The sequence below is a fragment of the Mycteria americana genome, chromosome 1 (genome assembly GCF_035582795.1).
Source record: "Mycteria americana isolate JAX WOST 10 ecotype Jacksonville Zoo and Gardens chromosome 1, USCA_MyAme_1.0, whole genome shotgun sequence".
Classification (NCBI taxonomy): Eukaryota; Metazoa; Chordata; class Aves; order Ciconiiformes; family Ciconiidae; genus Mycteria; species Mycteria americana.
The window spans coordinates 127586414-127602046 of NC_134365.1; the positions used below are offsets into that span (position 1 = coordinate 127586414).

The window sequence follows — 15633 nt, forward strand, 5'->3', positions numbered from 1 at the left end:
ACCAAGGAAATAACAAGGAAGCAAAAAACCCAGCCAAGCAAACAAGTCAAATTTGATTCCAAAAGAGGAGGAGAATGTATAAAGATAGGAATCTGCGTCTCTCCTGCAGGGCTGAAGTAGGAAGTCCCCAAGACTTCATAGAGTAGGCTGGCCATCCCCTTGTTTTCTCCAGCGTACTCCCAGGGCTCAGTGGCCCACCAGGAAGCCCAGCAGCAGGGAAGCCCTGGGAAGTCCCCCTGCCAGGGAGCTGGGAGACGGGGGCATGGCAGCCTCTATCCCCTGCCTGCTGTCTCCCCACCAGCATGCCAGGTGGGCTGCTGGGGAGGGAGGTAAGCAAGCTTCCAAAACTTGCTTGGGAGGAAGGATGCCAGCCCACATCTGCCTGGTTTCTGGGAGGATCTCATCAAAATTGACATTTCCAGTGTGTTTCAATGCCGGTGTATTAGCTTTTGCTATGCCAGGCAAGCATGCCAGAAAATTTCTGACCAGCTGTACTGTGAACACTGAGCGCCAGCAACTATCAGCTTTAGCCCAGTCCATCTTTCCAATGAGCAGCCAGAGAAACCTGGGGAGCAAACCCACCCACCTCGATAGCAATGTCCCCACTGCATTCAGCACTGACTTCTTCAGATGTGGGCAGTGCAACGCTGGTGCACATGGGAAGCTGGTCACGGTGCCAGAAGGCTGGACTCCAGGCCAAGGTGTGCAGAGGAGGGATGTGGCCCGGCAGCCTTTACTTTATGCCTGCTCTTCTAGATAGGCCCTTGGCTTGACTGTTGACCTGGGTTCATTTCCAAGCCCTCCCCTATCAATCAGACATGCACACATACTGTTCCAGTAATGAATCAAGCTGGCTTGTTCTTGGCCTCAATCAATCAAGCCTGTGTACCACACAAACTTTCATCTAGGTTGGAAATAAGAGGGGAAAACAGCCCCAAGCACAGCCGATGAAGAGTAACTCCCCGTTGCAGCAGATCTTCAGAGGGCAGAAATCTTTCGATGTGCACAGGTGTGTCAGAGACACTGGTCAACAATTAAAGACAGCAAGGACAAAGATCCCAACTCAAATATTTTCTATTAAAAATGTGTGAAGAGAGACGTAATACTATTGGCATAGAAAATTCAGAATGCATTAAAGCTCAAACTCTGGGAATTTCTACCCATTTACAGAAAAGCAGGAATTCCTGTGCTCTGCTTTTAAGCCTGCTTGAGAAAACCAAGCTGTCAGAGTTAACCGGGGCACCTTCAAGCCAATAGCTGGGAATGGGCTGCCCAGCCAATCTGTGCAACTATAAGTTTCTGCTAAGGTCTCATAAACATACTGGGAAAAAGAGCCATGGAGTCAGGGCAGAGGCATTCGCTGGCCCCGGAACGTGCCAGGGTGATGTAACCTGACAAAGACTGATCTACAAGATACAGCAGAAAATCCTTATTAGGCACCAGCCTGCTTATCAAGCAACTCAACAAGCTCTTCTGAATCACTATATGAAAACTTACCAAAAAATGTGTCTTTGTGAATGATGCTTTTCTCTCCCAGCTGCGCTGAGCTGACCATTCAGGATTAAAAAAAAGAAGCAAGCTGCACCGGACGCATGTTTCAGACCCAACCAAATACATGTTTCTCAGCTCCTTCCAGATGTTCCTGCAGCTGTATCTCCTCACCATCACCACAATTTGACGTGGCACCAAAGCAAATCAAGAGCTACGTTTTTGTAGGCCTTGCTGATGCTCTGTGCTGTAGGTACTCCAGCTCGCTTCTCAGCCTATTTTTTACACGCTAGTGTCCTCAATTACTTTTCCAAATGAAAGGGAGTCATACTACTTTAATTAAACATTTAATTGAAGGGAGGGAAAAAAAAAAGAGGGAGGGAGCTGATGTTTGCCAACGAGGAAAGGATAACGGTGAGAGATTGCTGCTTCTAAATGAAACCTCACAATGCTGCTTTCTGCAGCGAGAGGCACCCTGGGCTGGGGCTCATGTATCAAAGTACAGCTCAGCTCCTATTCAATTAATGTGTCTCTTTCGATGGGAAGGTTTTGTGAAGCATTGTTGGAAATGGTTTCTAATTTTCCCTTCAGTTTTTGGCTGGCTTAATTAAACTTACACCCACCGAACCCTTATGTCTCTCCAAAGGCAGACTGGTTATTGACCTAAGGGATTTTTTTTAATCATTTCTATGTTTCACTGGCCACCTTCAGTGACTTAGCGAATCCAGCTTTTCTTTTTTTTTTTTTTAATTTTTTTTTTAAGGTTCATCCAACACTGAAGTGTTTCTGCTCCCCCCCCTCAGAAAGCTGGCAGAAATGTGCATCATCTTTCCCTTTTGGTGGGAGCCTGAGAATTTAATCAGCTGCAACACTCCAGGCTGGGGCTTCCTCAAATAAAGAAGTCGTGCAAGCCAGCGCCTCCAAAGCAGAACCGGCACATCTGGGTGCTCCTCGCCCCTTGCCCAGGGATAGGATTATCTGTGAGAACGAATTCACTCACATGTGTAAAAGTTCATGGGAGGTGGTCATCATGAACTTACGGCACACGTCTGTTTTGGGAGTGAGGGAACCGATAAGGTCTGGTTTGCTCTCAGCTGGGGTCTCCAAGTGAGCAAAGCCCTGTGGATTCACTAGTGTCTATGATGGACGGAGTCACACGGTGGCCTCTTCCTCACTGGGGAATTAGTAAGGTCTCTCTTCAGTTGCCTGGGACCCTGGGATTATATTTCAGACATCTCTCTCTCTCAAATTCAGTAGAAACCTGCTAACGGGCTCAAAAGTTATGGGAAGGCAGAATGAACAAACACACAATTGCAGAAACCTCCTCTCCTTTGGAAAGCGGGCTAAAAACAAGGTCGAAGCCTGGGTTATGTGTCTGGCTGAGTGAAGGTTCATGCCACCCCCACGTTATTTACCTGTGGGCCTGACTGTATAAAACACAGCACCCATACTTCATCTGACGTTGTCACTGCAGGCAGCGAGTACCTTTGAAATTTAGGCTCTGCCTGCTTGTTAAAGGATGAGAACACTCACAAATGTCAAAATACAAAAGAAGGCTTACACAAAGAGAACATCCTGCGGCATACGAGCATTGCCGTCGCACAGTCGTTCTCGTCGCTAATAAAGCAGGGGGCGAGGGTGGGTAAACTGCGCCGCTCTAACAGGAGTGACTCATGGTGGAAAGAATAACAAGCGGGAGATCAGAAAGCTGAGAGTAAGTCTTATGAGCAGGGTTGCCTACCTTGTTCTCTTTTCCAAATGCTCTGAAAAAGCAGCAGGATCTAAAGTGTTTCTTGGGGTACAGCTGACTAAAAATTCAAGAAGAAAACATTCTTGTCTGCCCACAAAAGACTACATAGGCTTGCTCCTGTCTCGGGCACAAAACCAGTCCCATTCAGACCTGAAACCTGGTTGTCACACGCTCTGTAGTGGAAAAGCAGTGGAAGTGCATCAACCGGCTGGATTTCCCAGCCCCAGCAGGCAGAATAGCTACTCACAGCAGGGAGCTAAACATGGTTTCTGCTCAGCATCGTGACTGTGCTATGGATTAGATGCAGATTAACCCGGCGACCTGCCATCCACTCTCATCCATACCTAAGAATATAAGCAAAGGGAAGCTGATGATTAGGGAGAAGAACAGGTGAAGTTCAGCTCAAAGTTCAATGTCACTGAAAAAACCATGAATATCAAAACCAGAGTGGGTCTGCTTTTTCTGTCCATAAGCCTATGCTGAGCCCTCAAGGGCTGGGTCATTCTGCTGAGGGTTCAGATGAGAATGATAAAGGTCCAGCCTAGGTCCAGCCTAGACCAAGGCTCCTGGCATGGGGGACCTCCATGCTCAGTTCTTGGTTCTGTCACCAGCCGGCTCAAGCACAAGCCGCACCACTTCTTCTTGCCATACTTCATTTCAGCCACTTCTGAAGTGGAGATACTAAAACATCCTCACCGCATGGGGATCTTCTTGGCATTGTGGGTGTTTGCTCTGCGTGCTTGGGGATTTACAAATGCAAGGTGCAGCAGAGCTGCAAAGTGAATTAGGAACGAGAATCAACCAAACTCTCCAGCACAACCACTCCTGAGCTTTATGTAGGAAGAGGAGGAGAGGGATTGGAGACAGACTTAGTTTTATCCAGATAGGAATAAACTTCATTTCTAGGACTGTTTCGAATAAAATGAAGACAATTCTCTCTGGCTTATAGCACCTTACTAATCACTGTAGCTGTGATACAGAATCATTCATGCTTTTATTCTGTACTCCTTTTTTAACTTAGGAAAAGCAAATCTATTCAAGCAACCCTTAGAACGGAAACCTACAATATTTGTTGTAGTGTTTTCAGGTAACTAAAATCATGTTGGCTTAAGTGTTTACTCTTTCCATGCACTTTACCCACACCTGAGGAACTCCAAAATACAAAGCAGGTGGGGAAAGTGTGATGAAGCAAACTTTCCCTGCATGATGTAAGGCAAAGGGGCTGTCCAGCCCACTGCTTTCCATACAAATGTATTTTATCCGGGCACTGCTGTTATTATTAATTATTTTTATTAATGTTCAGATAAGCCCCCACGCAGGCAGGAGTGTGGCAGCCTGAGTGCACCAGAGCTCTGTGTCACTGCGACGGTGTCTCTGAAAGCGCAGCAGCTGGGTTGTATACCCAAAGCAACCTATATGCTTATTTTACCATTCTTTTAGGGTAGTTGCAGAATATGGCACCTTAAAATACATGTTGTGATGTGTTCTCTCACTTGCTTTAAGACACTGTTCAATTAACAAGCAGTTCCGTGGACGTTGGCCCTGAGAGGAGGAAAATGCATGGATTTGTGTTTCAGGCACGGCTGGCTTTGGGCTGGCTTTGGGCTCTGGGAGATGAGGAGTGTTTCTCCCTTGGTTTAGAAAGGTGCTCTCTCTGGTGTGAGGTCTCCAACGTCTAATAGTGGCTGAGCTCGTTCAGCAGCATGGCATCCTGTCCAGTAGCAGGTCTCTTCTCTTCACAACTGCCTAATTTCACAGACCTTGTAGGAACTGAATTACCTAAGCAACCTCTACCATGCTTTTGCATTTTGTTGGCTTTGGCCAGAGGGTTTCAAAAGTTATTACAGGGAGAATCACACACACGTGGCATGCTCACATAAGCCTTTAAAAATCCTGCTCCTGCTATGCTGATTACCATGGATAGTCCCCTTAGCTGCAAAATGAGTCATAATTGTAGAAAACAGTGCAGAATTTGAACCTAACCCATTAATGCTAATGTAATATATGGTGAGAAAATACTATTAACATTTGGATGGATGAGTTACAATACTCTGATTACCACACATTTGCATTCCTTAGCTTCTGTGTGATTACAACCTCAGCTTTGAAGGTGTGTTACCACAAAGACCTTTTTTGCTGTTTCGATTTGTTTTCTTGGTGTGTGCATATTTAGAGCCAGAGTCAGTTTGCTAGTATTAATAATATTGATTGCACAATGATTCCTGCAGCGCCCAACCAAGAACTCAGAGAGGGAGGACAGATGATCCTAAGAGGGTGCATTCCCATCCATTTTTCAGGCTGAGCTTCTGGAGATTTACGGAGGAGTCACCTCCCTGAATTGTGGCTGTTTAATGGCTCTTTAAAGGCCCAAGTCCAAGCTAGTTGTCCAGGCTTCCAGTACGTTCAGCAGAGAGAGAGAAAAGCACCTCTAGAGGGCAATTCATTCCACGTATTGCGGCTGCCTCTGGCGCAGGGGAGCTCAGGCGCCTGCCTCCCTTCGGGCGCCTGGAGCCGGCTGGAGCCAGGGCTCCCCAAGGCGACTGTCCTGGCTGCAAGTGCTCAGACTGCGCAGAGGATGCTGCATTGCCATCCAGTCAGTCAGCAAAATGGTTTCTGCTGACTCACTTACCAGTGTTTCCCTCCAGGTTTTTCCCTGTGAAGACTTCTCTTGTGCCTTTTCTGGTCAGTGTAAGGATCAGGAGGATTCCCTTGGTCACCCTTGGTGCTGCCGTGCTGCATGCCTTCTCCAAGACACGGGCTGAGAAAGTCTTGTTCCCTGGCTATCTAAGTCTGAGCGGCAGCAGTATCAGAAGGCAGCAAGACAGACCTACCTCCCAAAATAACTGTGATGCTTCTGGTGCTCTTTGTGTGACAAAAATGTATGAAGAGATCCGATGGGCAGTGATTATGCCCAAATGAGAAAGATCTGGCAACCTCTGTAGTATGGGTAGGACCACATTCTAGGATCTAGCAGAAAACAGTAAGCTAAGTTATGAACCCTCTGAATAGCTTGAGGACTCCCTAGCACATGACTTCTTTGATGGAAAATACCCATTTCCTACATCCTGCATGTGTCTTACAAGTTTTCCCTGTGTTCCTGCAATAACAGCCAGCCTGGAGGGCCAAGTTCTGCTCCCTCTTAAACTGAGAACAATTTCTCCAAGACGTAGTTCGCGTCACCCTGGTGCGCGTGGAAAGAGTGGCTGACCAAGAACCCCTCGGGCTGTATCCCTGCCTGGAGGACGTGGGCAGGGTTAACTCTAATTGCCACGCTGGGGCTGCAAGGTGGGGCCCTGCTCGCCCTTAGTTTTGGAGAGAAATATAAACATACATATGGCGCTCACAAAGCACATAAATACAGACTGGGTCTTTTAAATCTACTTTGTGCTGGCTGACACTGTAAAAGTCTTTGTAGTTCCCATGGAGGGAGAACAGCTGCTGGGATCACCCAGTGCATCCTTCTCTGGACCTCGAGAAGGGTACTGGAAGATGTGTCGACAGACTCAAAACAAAGTCAGAGTATACTCTGGCTTTGCAGAGAAAGGAGCTTTCTATCGGTGCAGAGCAAAGTGCGTGGGCGTCAAACCTCACCCAGGGAAAGCTGAAGGCAATATCACGATGCCGGTCTGCCCCAGCCTTGGACCTGGCCAGGAGAAAATGCTGACTGCTGGTTAGTATATGGAAGTGTGTGTGAGGGGAGGAGGGAGGTGTTGATTTTGTAACCAGCATCTATATTGCAGTTTTAAATTAATGGCAAGTTGTCTTAATCTTGGGACAGGTGTTCTTTTTTATTCTTGTCCCTGTAGCAGAATAAATGAATGAAATAAAAAATGAATAAGAACTTGAGCCTTCACATAATGAATATTGTGGATACAACCTCCTATAAATTACATTCTAGACTCCCAGCGGGTAATGTCTCTTATATATTACTGGGATACTTACATGTTTTTTCAAAGGCTCTCTTACAGCAAAACCCTGAAAAGTTAGCACAGCTCCTGCAGGTTAGAGAGAGTCTGATGGAGGAGGAAGAACAGTAGGGTCATTACAGAACATCATTAGAGGCTTAAGAGCTAATGATCCAAAGCACATTGACATTAATGTGACTCTTTTCTTTGGACTTCAGGCACCTGGGCACATGAACCCTTGCTTGTGATATTTAATATGTCTGGTTTTCATGCATTATTATCTATTTTGGAATGGGAAAGATTTTTTTCTCCTCTGTAAAGTAAAAAGCAAACAAATAAACCCCTTGTGCTGGACAAATCAAGCCCTAGCACCGGAGACAAGTTTTCCTAAAATTGGTCCCATCATTAAATCTGCTGCTTTAATTTTTTTCTGTCTTTATGAAGGCAGTAACTAGTTCTATTGAAAGGGCTCAGGTTTTTAATGAAATTAAAAGTCAGAAATTAATAGTCACTATAAACCTTCCTACTTGGCTGTTGCGGCTGTCGCAAAATACTGCTCCCATTCACTACAGTTAATCCACAGGGACAAAACTAAGCCATAGGTGTAGCATATGCACCTGACGAGCTATTCTAGCAGCCGGAGCACACCGAGCCACCGTGCCTGGGCTTAGGCAGAAGGGGGATGGTTTCAGGGTTACAGCACTGGGGCAATTGCTCGGGCTGTCTCCGGAGGAGTACGCTCACTACGCTTAAGCGTCATGGTACCTGCGAAACTCATCTACTGTGTGGGTGGGAGGGCAGGGAGTTGGAAATGCCCGTCGAGATGTTTTCTCCCCCTGTAAGCCCTTGCTCCTGCCCTGTAAGCACGCTGTTTCCTCCTTCCCCTGTTCCTCCTGGCAAGCACCGAGTGCCCTCTCCCTTTCCAAAAATCTGTCCCATGCTAGCAGCTAGCAGCAGTGGCCAGCACTGACCATGGACACTGATGCTCCAGACGTCTTTGTGCCAAAACTCACCGCCATACAATTAAACCTTGCCTTCCTGGCCAGTGGAAGGAAAAGCCAAGGCCAAGGGCATTAAACTATGCTTTTTCTTCTGCCACAATAAAGCCACAAAAAACTATTGCTGAGGCCTAGCTGGAAAATCAGAATGTTCTCCTCGGGGGACACTCTTTCAGCCCTCAGCCGGGAGAGGGTTCAGGCAACAGCCGGACTCCTGCTGAACGGGGCCGTGCAGGTGTTTCTGTGAGGGGCTCTGTGCCTCGCGTAGCTCTACATGAAGATTTACCCTCTGCTTGAAGCAACAGTTCCTGTGCATGCATTTTGACCTGATAATGGCTGTGTAAAAATCTGGGATCCCACTTATTTACATTACCCCCTGACAGTTTAAAAATTCATTAATGGCTCAGCAGTAAATTCTCAGCAGACTTCCCTGAAGAGATGAAAAACGGGGGACATCAGCTAATGAATTATCACAGAAATACTCTGAAAGGAGAACCTGTTCTCCTCTTCTACCCTGTTCCTATGGCTGAATGGAAGGGGGCTCGGTTTTTACGTTTCGTTTTTGATTTCTGTTTTTCTGCAGAATGTGGGAGTAATGGAGACGACCTCCCCATCTGCCACATGCAGCCCATATGGCAGCCATACGCTCTCCTCCCCGCCGTTTTGGCGACCTCTGAACTGGAAGGGCAGCCCTGTCTGAAACCCAGCATGAGCACCGAGTCACTTCCAATTCCCGTCCTGTTCTCCCTCCCTCCTGAGCAACTTATTTAGCGGCGACAATTTACATATGGTGGTTTTATGGTGTGGACTAGGATGCCCCAGGGACTGATTTGAGACTCGCAAATCCATTTCAGAGCCTTTGCGCTGAGGAGACAGAGGGGCAGATTCAATATTCAGCTATGCTCATCTAAATCCAAAGGTGCTTCAGGGAAACAACAACCTCTGGATTTACCTTGGTGCAGGAGAGCAAAATAAAGGCACCTGCCTGGACTCATAGCTACCGCATATTGGTGAAAAATACCCCGCATGCAAAATTCACAGTACTTTTTAGCTAAAGATATACGGCAAGCATGCCACTATATATGCAAATATTGCAGAAAGCAGGAGGAGAGCAAACAATAAACAGATCTTTTACTGCTAAGTTACCTTTCCCTTCCTTCTCAAAAATGTGAGAGATTTAGAAAGAACTGAGAGCTGAACTAAATTTTGTCCCTGTCATTTGTATGATGAAGTTACGCCAAAAGTCTTTTTCCAAATAATTCTTTGCTATGGACTGCACGGATGAATGACCCCCACATAAGCCATATTCATTTTTAAATTTACTAGGGGTAAAGGGGAAACCCAGCTCAGAAACCACTAACAATGCAAACTGAAGAATCTGACTGAAGGAAAAGAGTTTTATTAAAGTTATGGAACCCTTTTCAGTTTTAGTTACATGGAGATAGTGAAAATGTGTACCGGGGAAGGGAAGACCTTTCCCAGCAGACCTCTACCAGAAGTACTTTGCCAGGGAAGACCTTAAGCACCGCGCCATTTGAGGCTGAAACAGCTGAGAGAGGGGAAGAATGAGGAACAGAATGCCTTGGCCTCTGTCACTTTCTAACAGGCAATTACTTTTATTTAAACCTTGACAATTAATTTTATTTCAACTCTGATTTCTTTTTACCATACAGGAATATGAAACAGTGTCCTGAAATTAATAATAAATGAAAAAAAACCTGTTGAAATAATCGTGATGAACACATTATTTTTCATGCTTACAATTGGTTCAATTCCAGTTTCAAAATTAAAATGAAAACGAAGATGAGAGGAAATCCAGATGTAGACTGCTTTGTGTAAAAACCAGCTATTTCCCTGAGGAATCCAGGGAAATTTCCAGCTATTTTCCAGGGAAAAATCCAGCTATTTCCCTGAGGAACCGTCATCCAGCTGCATGGTGCCATAGGCTAAAACAGCACAAGGAGCCATCCATTTTCATGTCAGAGGCTTGTTTTCCATCAAGAGGATCGGAGCCCACAGAGAAAGTCAAGAGAGACTATTCCTCCTCCACCTGCACATTGCCATTAGTCCTTGCGTACGCAAATGCTGGGCACGTTGCCACCCCGTGTGAGGCACTGCCAGCCGTGCCACTTAACTGACTGCCAGCAAGCCTGTGGGCTGCTGGTGTGGCAGCTATCGCCTTCCACGCCATCAGGTACCTCCGTGGTTTATCGCGGTGATCAGCAGTGTCTCAAAGGGGACGTGGTGGTGTCCTGCCTGCCTCCTTCCTGGGTACACAGATCCACACCCCATACGAATTCATCTCAAGTTATCCCTCTCCAGCCATGCTCCCCAATATACCCCAGTGCTGCTGGGGCTGCTGTGGATCTTTCATAGACCATCCATGCAAGAGAGGGTGTTCACATTTTGAGGGGGAAGCAGCTTGGGAAATTTTCTAAGGTACTAATCATGGAAAAAACCCACTAGCATTGGAACTGAGGGGCTTTCAACTTCCAACATGTATAGCAAAACCACTTCAAGGTACTAAATGGCCCAATAAAGACTCAGGAGCTGCCACTACTGGTGGTAGTAGCTACACCACCTCTCCTGCTGCTGGCAGTACTGGGGGCAAAAAATGTCACTGACACCCTCTAGGCTAAGTTCAATACACCCTCTAGGCTAAGTTCAATAGTTTTGCCAGTAATCCTATACGCAGGTGAACAAAACCTGTGCTTCTGACTCCTCTCCTCGCTCATTTGAATGCTGGCCTTGCCACACAGTGTTCAAGAAGCAAATCTGGGCAAGGAGCTGTGATGGAGCAGGCAGGGGGTGGTCTGTAGAGAAAGCACACTCCACAAGTGTGAGACTGATGGGTCACTTCCCTTGCTGTCCATCAGTTACTTACAGCCAGGTGTAGGACAGTGTGGTTTCCAGGGAGGCTATTTAGTCTTTTATCAGTTAACAAGACACATGAATGTCTTCTTTTGGATGAGTGGCAAGAACATTATATATATATATGTTTGTGTGTGTGTCTCTGTGTGTTTATGTTTAAAAAAAAAAAAAAGTACTCAGAAGCTCACGATAAAAAGATAAATGAATGGTACTGTTATCCATGAGATTCTGCCCTGGAGCAGGAAGTCCTGAGGCAGTTTCACATGCAGAAGATCACACCGGCTTTTCTCCAGCATCCCCTACACTCAGACACCCACAATTCTGCCAATGGACTTCCAGATTTAAAGCTTTAAAGCTGTTCCATGCTCAGATTTGGTCCTTTCTGCCAAGTTGCAACCTGGAATCATCCTGAAATTACAAACCTTCAAGCAAACCCTTCCGCAGTCCTAAGCCCAATATCCAGACTTCAGCAGGACCAATTGAATTCTCTGAGCTCTGGGTTTCTTGGCAAAGTTTCATTCAGCTCATGTGACTCACTGTTCCCCCTGTTGGGATGATGGAAAAGATAAACCTGCACTTGGATGTCAAGAGACCAGAACCACCAAAACCACAGACAACAGAAATGATTAAATATGAAAATATTTTAAAAATATCTCTAGGTCAGATACGAAAAAATCATGAACAGCAAATGCTTTCAGCAGATGTTTCCTAACAAAATTGCATCTGGATGGTTCTGCCCTGTTCATTTTGCAGACCCATCAGGTGCTGTACACATGTTGAACTATTCACATGATTTCAGCCCTCCATCTGAGATTAGCCTAGCCTAGCACTCACAAAAACACAATCCTAATCCCCCTAGAACGGTGTGCAGCATGGTGTACTCAGTGTGACCAGCCTGCAGCAGAGAAAGAGGAAGGCCAGCTGCTCAAGCAGTCCAAACTCAATTAGTTTACATTAGTTCTTCCATCGCTGCTACGTGATGGTCCGATCTAACAAACACAAAATCTCTGAGTCAGTGGAAAGCCAAAATGAAAAGCCATTTTCCATGGGTCTGTCAGGTACTTAGCAAGGTTATATAACCAGCCATTAGTTTACTCTTAAACTAGCCATTAATTTTTTTTTTTTGACTAAAAAGGGGTAGAGAGATGAATCATCCATGTATGCCAAACAGTCTCCTTCCAAATCTTTGTGCGAGTCAAAAATTACATAGAAGCCAAGCTGCCATCAGAAAATTATTTCTACTGATGACTGGCCACAGCCAGTTGTGATTTCCTCCCCATCCTGCGGAAGTTTTCAAATCACTCAGTTCAGAACTGCTCCTGGTGAGCAGGAGGTGTATGGCTTTGGAAAAACAAAACTGGGTTTTCCCCCTCTGAATGTGCTTTTACTTTGTCTCCTGTGAGAAGACACACACTACTAGTTACTCTTCAAGAGCCTGGGAACTCATTCAAAAAAACCTCAAAACCAAAAAACACCCACTAGCCTTATATGAAGCTCATTTATCTTGTAAGCTTTTCAGGGCAACACCTGAGGGTCCTTGTACTGTGCATAGCAAAAGGTATCCTGCCCGCCTTCTTTCAGCTCTTTAAGAAATAAAATGTGTTTAGTAACAGTCTCATTGAAGCCATCCAAACAAGAAACCCACCTTATCCACGAATAAAGCACCAGAACAGGAGCCAGGAGACCTCCTCTCTGTTCCACTCTGCTGCCGATCCAGAAGGGACACAGCCCCCGTGGTGGGAACCCAACAGTTGGGCACGGTGCATGGCTTCCCAGCCACAGCACGGCGGTAATGTGGCTCTTGGGCATTCACCACCAGAGCACCCTCTGAAAGCCAGCGGGCTTCTCCTCTCTCACCCCTATCTTCAAGTGGTCATCTGAGAGAGGCAGGAACAGAAAAAAATGCCAAATTCTGTCCATCACCTTAATACAGTAAAATATTGCTGCCCAGCCTTCACAGCTGGAGGCTTGTCCTTCTGCACAGACTCTAGCACGAATGACTTATGTCAATCACAACCCATGCATGTCATTCACACAAGCTACCAGGAAGCTCAGATCTTTGTCAGAAGGTTGGGGCTGACTTACACTCTGCTCTTGGGAAGGTCTATTTAAATGCCTTGTAGAAATAGTAAGCACGGATAAGCACATACAGGCTCTGTCTGGAAAAAAACAACAAAAACTCTCCGAAGAAGTTGGTTGTGTTTTGCCTTGTCTTCTTTATGGAAATTTGGAAGGAATTTAAACCTCTGTCCTGTTTCCTGATCTTTGGTGTTTCGATATAGCGGGATCTGGATCCAAATGATTGTTGTGCCAGTCCAAACCCCGACATACTGATATTTGGAAGACTGAAGTTACTCTGATTTTAGCTTGCTTAGCCTGGGTGTGACTGGAAGGCTGTGCTCAAAGCCAGAGCACTGCTGCTCTGGCGTGCAGTCAGTAATAACACCGACAATAAAGACACAGAGAAGGGTACCCGGTCCGCTGCGCCGTTCCTCACATGCAGCGCAGGAGGTCTGCAGAGGTTACTCCCCCAGGCTGTATCACAGGCAGGGAGCCGAGGCTGAAGAGACTCCTGCTAAATTGCAGAGAATTCCTGGTGGTGCCTGAATAATTTCCTGGTCAGAGAGGTTGTGAGGAAGGGAAAGAGGGAGGTATTTCTTTGCAGAGCAAAAAGCTGACCTGTCCAACATGACTAATGTTCCCTGTTGGGCTAGGAAGACCAACACTGACTAGGTGAAGTTGCTGGGGCCTTTGTGCATAGAGCCAATCTCTTGGGCTTCCCCCTCAACCCCCTTCCTCTAGAAACAGGAAAACTAATTCTCTGGGTCAGCCTTGAATTTAAAAGAGTCATCATCAGGAATTTGTCTCACTGTGAATCATGAATTTTCTGTTCTGAGTTATTTCCCCCTCAGTTTTCTGGGGAATGGGACTGTCCTGCGCAGTTCTCCGGGATTTGACAGAGCCCTTCACGAACACTGCACAGCCTTTGCTGTGTCTTGAGAGGACGAGGAGGTTGAAGGCTGAGGTCTCTTAAGCTCCATTCGCTTTCCTCCAAGAGATTTCAAACTATCTTTGGGGGCTTTCTGCTAGCGACATCCTTTCTGTGGCAAAACTGGGAGGGGATGATCTGGCTTCGTGCACTTTTTAAAAAGCTTGAGAACTAAGAGCATTAGCTTCTCCACGCTGGCTAAAAAAAGGCCTGCTAAACCCATTGAAACCAATTGAGGAGCAGAGCAGAGTTAATCCTGGAAAACGCTCACAGTAGCTCAGTGACGCACAGCCATGCAAAGGCAGAACAGTGTTGCTAGTGATCTGCTCAAAAAGGACTAGGAGAAGTTGCAGTTAAATTTTGGGGTGGGGGTCAGCCCTCAGGGTTGCCTGACTGGAAGCGAGGGCTGCTGCTATGAAGCTTCTCACGCTGCATCTTTAACATTTTGCTCTTCTTCACGTAAGATTTTCTCTGTTGGGAATTTTTGACATTTTTCCATATGCCCTCTGAATTCAGGCTCATGGAGGACAGGCATGAAGTACAGACAGAAATGCTTTCTCTTTTGCAAGGGCTGTGAGTTCCAGTCTCTACTTGGAAAAACATTTTATACGGTATTATCACTATTGGTTATTGTGCAGTGGTACAAATAGCACCCGTGTACCTGAAATGGGACTAAGGCCCCTCTGTCCCAGACACTGTACTTCCAAGGAATAAAAGGTAATCTCCATTTTCAACCTTATAGTTTAAGCATCAGAAAACATATTTAAACTTGCAATGGCATTCTGACTGGATTAAACATATTTGGGTGAAACATCTACCCTTCATTTAAGGTGTGAGAAGCCATAAGCTCTTTTATTAAATTAGCTTGCTGAAGCAATAGCACCCTCCAGCCAAAACATGGGTTCATGTCAAGGCCCAGATGAAAACGTGTGAAGCTTCTAAAGAATCTGAATTGCATGGAAGGATGAGGTTTGCTACACATAGTTTTAAGAGAGGGCTCTGTGTCTGTATGTACACAGATGCAGAAGAGAAAGAAAAAAATGCAAAAAGAAGGAAGCAAAAAGAAAACCTCAGAGACGGATACAGAATTGCTGATGGCAGGACCCTGAGAAATATCTGAGAGAATGGATATTTAGAGTCTGGAAAGGGCTTGGAAGTTTGGCAAGGAGGGCCACTGACTGTTGTGTGACTCCCTTGGGACCAAGGTCTTGGGGCGGTCCCTCTATATTAAAGGAACTGCATCCAGGAAGAAACTGTTGTTAATTCTTTTAACTGACTCACCCCAAAGCTTTGCTAGTGGCTTGAATTAAAAAGAAATTACAAATCTTAGAATAGAAATCTACCACTTTGCTCATTTTTAACATACTTGAGTTGCAACAGTGAGTTCTCAACAGGCAAACAAAAGTGTCTTCAATGGAAATTATCTTCTAAAAATTACACTGCTCCAATAACAAACAGAAATCTTCCATGTGACATGATGTATCCTATCAAAATTGTGCCATACAACTTGAATTTCAAATTCCAAAGGGCTTATCACACCTCTGTTTGGTTTTGGTTTCTTTCAATTAGTTTCTGTTGCTTTGCTGTAGAAGGATGACAGCCAGTTAAAGCCCACAAGAATCAAGCAAACAT

At 45.7% G+C, this 15633-nt stretch overlaps 1 long non-coding RNA gene across 1 annotated transcript in view; it reads right to left on the reverse strand.

Moving 5' to 3' along the window:
* Positions 1-12764: 12764 nt before the first annotated feature.
* Positions 12765-15633, reverse strand: part of LOC142418505 (uncharacterized) — a 51072-nt gene continuing 48203 nt past the window's right edge. Inside the window, exon 5 of the long non-coding RNA XR_012778312.1 lies at positions 12765-12889. This is a non-coding gene — a long non-coding RNA (uncharacterized LOC142418505). The remainder of the gene's footprint in view (positions 12890-15633) is intronic.